This window comes from Camelus dromedarius, chromosome 13, assembly GCF_036321535.1.
Source record: "Camelus dromedarius isolate mCamDro1 chromosome 13, mCamDro1.pat, whole genome shotgun sequence".
NCBI classification, from domain to species: Eukaryota; Metazoa; Chordata; class Mammalia; order Artiodactyla; family Camelidae; genus Camelus; species Camelus dromedarius.
The window spans coordinates 526,244-532,174 of record NC_087448.1 but is presented as its reverse complement, the minus strand read 5'-3'; positions in this window follow the sequence as shown (position 1 = coordinate 532,174).

Genomic DNA, 5,931 nt, shown 5'->3' with positions numbered 1-5,931 from the left:
AGGCGGGGCTGGGGCGGGGGCGGGGCGGGGAGGAGTGGGAATGTGAGGGGAGGGGGAGGGGAGGGGGAGGGGAGGGGAAGGGGAGGGGAGGGCGGGGCTGCACCTGCTCTCGCGGCCCCTGCGCAAGGCGAGTCGCGAGCTGCTGGAGCAGGGAGCCAGGGAGGGGCCGCCGCCCTGCAGGCCACCCGGCCGGAGGCCAGGAGGGAGGAGGCACGGGGTGGGGGTGGAGGACCCGGGGGCGAGATGGGGAAACTCGGAGGCGGGATTGCAGACCCAGCCCGGCAAGGCTGGCCTGACAGGTGCGGCGAGTACCGTCCCCCACCCCCCACCCCCAGGCCTCCGGGCCCCCGGGCCTCCGGGCCTCCCGCGCCTGGAGCTTCGAGATAAGTCAATCTGGACTCTTCTTTGGCCTTCAGAGCCCAGTGCCCCGCGGGCCCAAAGGCCAGAGTTCTGACCTATGACTGCTATTTTAATGTTCTTTTTGCAGAAAAAGATCGTCTTATTGTTTATTTGCTGTCCTTCAGCCCACACTTCAGACCTGGGAACAACATAAAAAATAAGGACTCTTAATCCCTGCACCGCGCCTCCCCCCAGGGAAGTCTGCCCTGTTCCCTCCTGCCCCCCCCCCCAACCCGGGCCCTCTGCGGGCACCTCCCTCCAACCTCCAACCGGGAGCCAGGCCTTGGGAAACTGCAGCCTTGCCAGGAGCCACAGTGTTGGGAGCGCGGGCTACTCCTGCCCAGCAGGTTGGCGGTGGGCCGCGCGGTGACTTGGGGTTAACATCGCGGTGACTTGGGGTTAACATCCCAGGCGTCTGTTCTGCTCCCCTCAGGAGGCAGCAGCCAGAGGCGTGGCCCCTGCTCCTCCTGCCTCTTCCCACTTTTGTTCAGGACCCTTAGGAGCTTGAGTCAACTCTGGGTGACGCCCGCGACTGAACAGAAACGTGACCACAGCCTTCTGTGCCTTTTACTTGGAGGGGAACCCCAAACAAAAGCGTGAAAGTTACTACGTTTCCGTGGCCACCGTCCCCCGTTACTGCGGGCAGCCCTGGTGATGAACCTTGTCTCCTTCCATCCCTGTTCTCCACTACACCGTTTTGACGTCTTACTGTCTCACTGTCGTGGCGTGAAAACGTGTCTAGACTGCTTCCTGCATTTGGGAGGCTGTCTAAAATTTGCCCAAACTGTGTTTTGAATTTTGCTTTGGAAATGTTGGGAAGAGGAGCTTGAAGGTTCTTTAAGTTATAAGGTAGCTTTGTAGCCTCAGCCCTCCACATCCCAAGCGTCCTTTTAAAAAATGCATTCAGAACAGTAGGCAAATCTGGCAAGTCAGAAAGACGCCGCCCCTGCAGACATCCCTGTGCTGGCAGCCTGCTCCACCAGGGCCCGGCCCCCTGGGGGAAGTGTGTTTCTGGGACTCCAGGTGCACCTTCTCCAGACGGGTAACTATGGACCGTAGCTGGATGTGGTGGAAACAGTGTTGCCAGCATCCACTGCAGTCTGCCTGGGCTATTGTGACCCTGCCTGGTCCTAAACGTTGGTTTTTCAGGAATGTTCCATCTGGACAGTAGTTTGGGGAACACGCCTGCCCCTAAACTGGGGACGCCTGCCTGTCCACTTCCATGTTTCTCCAACCCCAGAGGACTGTGAGAAACGGAGCGCTCCACTGGGCATGACCCCAAGCCCTCCTCACGGGCTGCTTCTGGGAAGCTTCAAGCGTTCAGCTCAGTTCACAGGGTTTTGCTTGTGAAGGACACGATGTCCCTTTCGGAGACCCTGCTCCAGGCCCCGCCTCCTTTGCCCTTCTCCCACCAGGCTGGCTCCATCTGCAGACCCCCGTCCGCAGATAGGTGACTGACCTCCACACCGATGCAGGGGGATCCCCTGGCCCACCCTGACTGAGTCCACTTCTGCCGGTTTTACAAAACTGAAGGAGCACACAGCCCCACCTCAGGCTCCCTGCCCTCCGGGTTCTGCCCCGCTGCCCCACTGCCCCGCTCCTATCCTTGCCAGTCCCCTCTCACCACCCAGGACAGGGCTGCTACCAACTGAAGTAATGGCCCCCTGAGTCCCCCTCCCCGTCTGACTTTTCTTTGGGGCCCAAACCCCATTTCCTGCTCCCTGTCACCGTCTCTACAAGCAGGTTCAGCACTGCTGCCCCCTTCTCTTGTGGCCCCAAACTGCCCCGGCTTGTGGCCCTGCTGGCACAGCTCTGCGGTGTCCATCCACCTGGCAGTCCCGGTGGACGCTTCGTGCTCCCCAACGGCCTCTTTTCCTTATTCCTGTCCTTCTCGAGGTGGTATCAGGATTCTAGCCTCGCCCTCCTCCCACCTCCTCACAACTGCCTGGTCCTGGTCCCCAGGCCTTGACACCCCAGCAGGAAACAGCACGGGTGTGTGCGCTTGGACTTGAGTGTGGTGGCCGTACCCCCGAGCAGGGGCATTTGAAGCCAGGCAAAACCACAGGGTGGGCATTAGATAAGTGGGGGGCCGCCCGCAGGAAGAGCAGAAGGAGAGATACAGAGAGAGAGGACCCGCGCTGGGGCGGGCGAGGCTGGCCAGCAGCCAGAGGGCGGTTTAAGGGCTGCCAGCCCTGCCTCCCAGCCTGCCTGCACCCCCAGTGTCTCCTGAGCTCCCCACTTAGGAGCAAGAGGCATTTGGACCCCTGTGACCTCAGAGCCCTCCTTCCTCCTCCAAATGCCCAGCACCCCAAGTTTCCTGGGCATCTTCACCGGCCAGACACAGATCACGTCCAGAGGAAGGAAACCAAACTGTGCACAGCCCCCCGGGGTCAAGTGTGTGCCCGCGCAGGGGGCTCCTGTTCAGACTGTGTTGGGGCCCCGGCCAGGCTGCTGTGGGAGAAACGCTGCTGCGGAGCCTGCTCTGAGGGCCTGAGGGCTCCGAGGGCTGCCCCCACCAGACCCCCTCTTCCTGCAGGAACTCCCTGTTCTCCTGGCGTGACTGTAGTAAGATGTGCTGTCAGAGCACTTTAGTTCTGGGGTCCCCCCAGGTCAATCACTGTGAAGGGCTGCGGGAGATGGAAGCACACAGGACAACACTGAGCCCGCTGGTCACCACAGAGCATGTGGCAGGCGGCCGCAGACACCATGCTTCCCGGCCAGGAGGGCAGGGCTCATGCCCATGACAGGGGACCCCGAGGCAGCAGAGGGTGCAGGGAGCCGCCCTCTGGTCTACACGCCCCCCTGCACCCTGAGGTCTGTGTGACAGTGTGACCCCGCGTTCACTGAGGATGAGGAGGGCCTCTGGGTGAAAAGAGCCTGAAGAGAGGTGACCGGCGACAACTGGGGGCCAAAACGCCCAGACTGAATGTACTGCTGGCGACTAGGCAGGACTGGACATGGACGTGGGAGGAGGTGAGGTCAGGGGCCTGTGAGTGATGCTGGGTGAGACCACTCAGCCCTATTCCATGTGTTTGTGTGTGCGTGTGTGTGTGAGTGTGTGCGCGCGTGTGTGTGTTTAGTGGAAACAGACCATCCACCTTGCCAAGCCCCGTGATCCTGGAAAACAGTGAAGGCTGAGAACACCTCCATGCCACCCCACCCCACCCACAGACCCCCCCTGCCATGTGGGGCTTACAGGTGTTGGTGCCCCTGTTTACCCAGGACAAGCGGACGAGCCCCCGTCTCTGCCACGTGGTGCTGGCCAGGGGACAGGACGCTTGATCCCTGCATGCGCCCAGCCAAGGAGGCCCCTCCCGGAACAGGCTGGGAACCTGCTCCCGGTCTGGTCTGCCATCCCACTTCCTCAGCACCTGTGCTCCCCATAGCTCCCCAGACGCGCTCCACCACGACAGGAGTCCCTCCACACTTGCAGGCACCCTTTCCAGTAAAGTGCTAAGTCAGATTTGTTTGTTAGCTTCAGAAGAGTGTTATGGCTAAAATGACATGCGATCTGGAGGTGGATTTAATATGCCTCCCAGGGGGCCAACGGGAGAGAGCAGAGGGAAGGGAGGCAGTCACTGAAGGCGGGTACTGGGCACCTGGAGGGCCCTTTTGCATGTTTGAAAATGCCCCCTATGATCAATTTTAAACAGTAAAGGAGTGATGCTGGGTCCCCGGGGGCAGCAAGGGACAGCAGGGGACAGCAGGGGACAGCTGCCTCTGAGGCCCAGCCGGCCTGCTGTGCACCTGCTCCCGGCCTGGGGCGCGCCAGCCAGCACTCAGCCTCACGGCCTGTCGGGACGTGCACACAGGGTCCTCACAAGGCCGCCTGCTTCTTCACGCCTCCTGCCTCCCCGGAAAGCAGGCAGGGACTCAGGCAGAGTCAAGGGTACGGGATTACAATGACCCACGTGGGGCGACTCGGAGGTTTCCAGTGACCCCACAAAACACCCACGTCTCTGCATCAGAGGGGCTGCTGGCCTGGGCAAGTGTGGGAGGCCTGGCTCCGAGGGCAGCTCCGTCAACGAGTGTCTGGTCCACCCCTCCCACCCATTCCTTCTCCCTGTGGGCCAGGCCCAGGCAGGGACCGCAGGCAGTGCCGGAACTGTCCCAGGAACACCAGGCCACGTGGCTGCCCTCTGTGGGCCTCCTCCTTGGGGAAAGCCACCCTCCCCGTGCCTGCAGGGTTGGAGGGCAGGTCCTGGAGACAGCTCAGACCCCCCACCCCCGCCCTCTGGAGGCCCCACGTGTCCTGCAGAAAGTCACATGTGAGTCTTTCTTCCCTGAAGACCTGGAAGAGGAAAAACAGGTTTAGGGAGAAGGCAAGTCCAAAGTCTCCGGGCTCTGGGCGGGTAATTTGCAGCCGCAGGGAGCACGGCTGTAAAGCCTGGAGACAGCTGGAAGGCAGCTCATAAATCAGACCCTGCTGTTTGCTTCGCTTCCCTCCCTCTTTGAATACAGATTTTCGAACGTCAGGTGTTTTGTAGGCTCTGGGCATCCTAGGAAGCTTCTGATTTGGCTCGAGAGACAATTTTATAAGTGTTACCTACGAGGGAGATTCATTTTTACAGTAAGAAAAAGCAAGCATCTGAAAGAGTGAGTGGTGCAAAACCGCCCGCGTGTGTAATGACCACAGTGAGGTTCTGTTGGAGACCCTAGGACGCCGGGGGGGGGGGGGGGGCGGGGGCAGGAGGCCCCCGGGAGATGCTGGGACTCCGCTCTGCTGGGAACCAGGGGGAGCGGGCCAGTCCTCCGGGCCGCAGAAGCATGGGCAGGGGCCCCCACTGCCCATCCCCTCCTTCCTATGTCCCAGTGACCCTCAGTCCCCTCCACCTCCAACAGTCGCATGAACAACAGAAATTGATTTCTCCTGGTCCTAGAGGCTGGAGGCCCTGGGTCTCCACGCCGGCAGGTTCTGGGTCTGGAGGGGCCTCTTCTTGGTCTGCGCCCTCCTCCCCGCGTCCTCACAAGGTCGCCCCCACACCCCTGCCGTGCGTGTCTGTGTCCTGATCTCCTCTTCTCATTAACACACCGGCCGTGTAGGATTAGGGCCCAGTCTCATCTGACCTTAATCACCGCTTTAAAGGCCCCATTCCAGACCCAGGCACGTTCTACAGTGTATCTCTACTATTGAAAAGTAACAGCGCTCTCAGCTTTGGAACTTAAGAGCAATGACGTGAAGAGAAAGATGCCCAGGTCCGTGACGTGGAAGGTCCACCTCCAGAGAAGCCCACCTCACTCCCACGGAGGTAGGGAGCTGGCAGGTGAGTGGATAAAACACACATGCAACTTGTGGTTGCCAAGGGGGCGGGGGGTGGGTGGGAAGGGACAGACTGGGATTTCAAACTGTAGAACAGATAGACGAGATTATACTGTGTAGCAGAGGGAAATGTATACAAGATCTTGTGGTAGCTCCCAGCGAAAAAAATGTGACAATGAAATATGTACGTTCAGACGTAACTGGAAAGTTGTGCTTTGCACTGGAAACCGACACGACATTGTAAACTGACTGTAACTCAATAAAAAAAAATT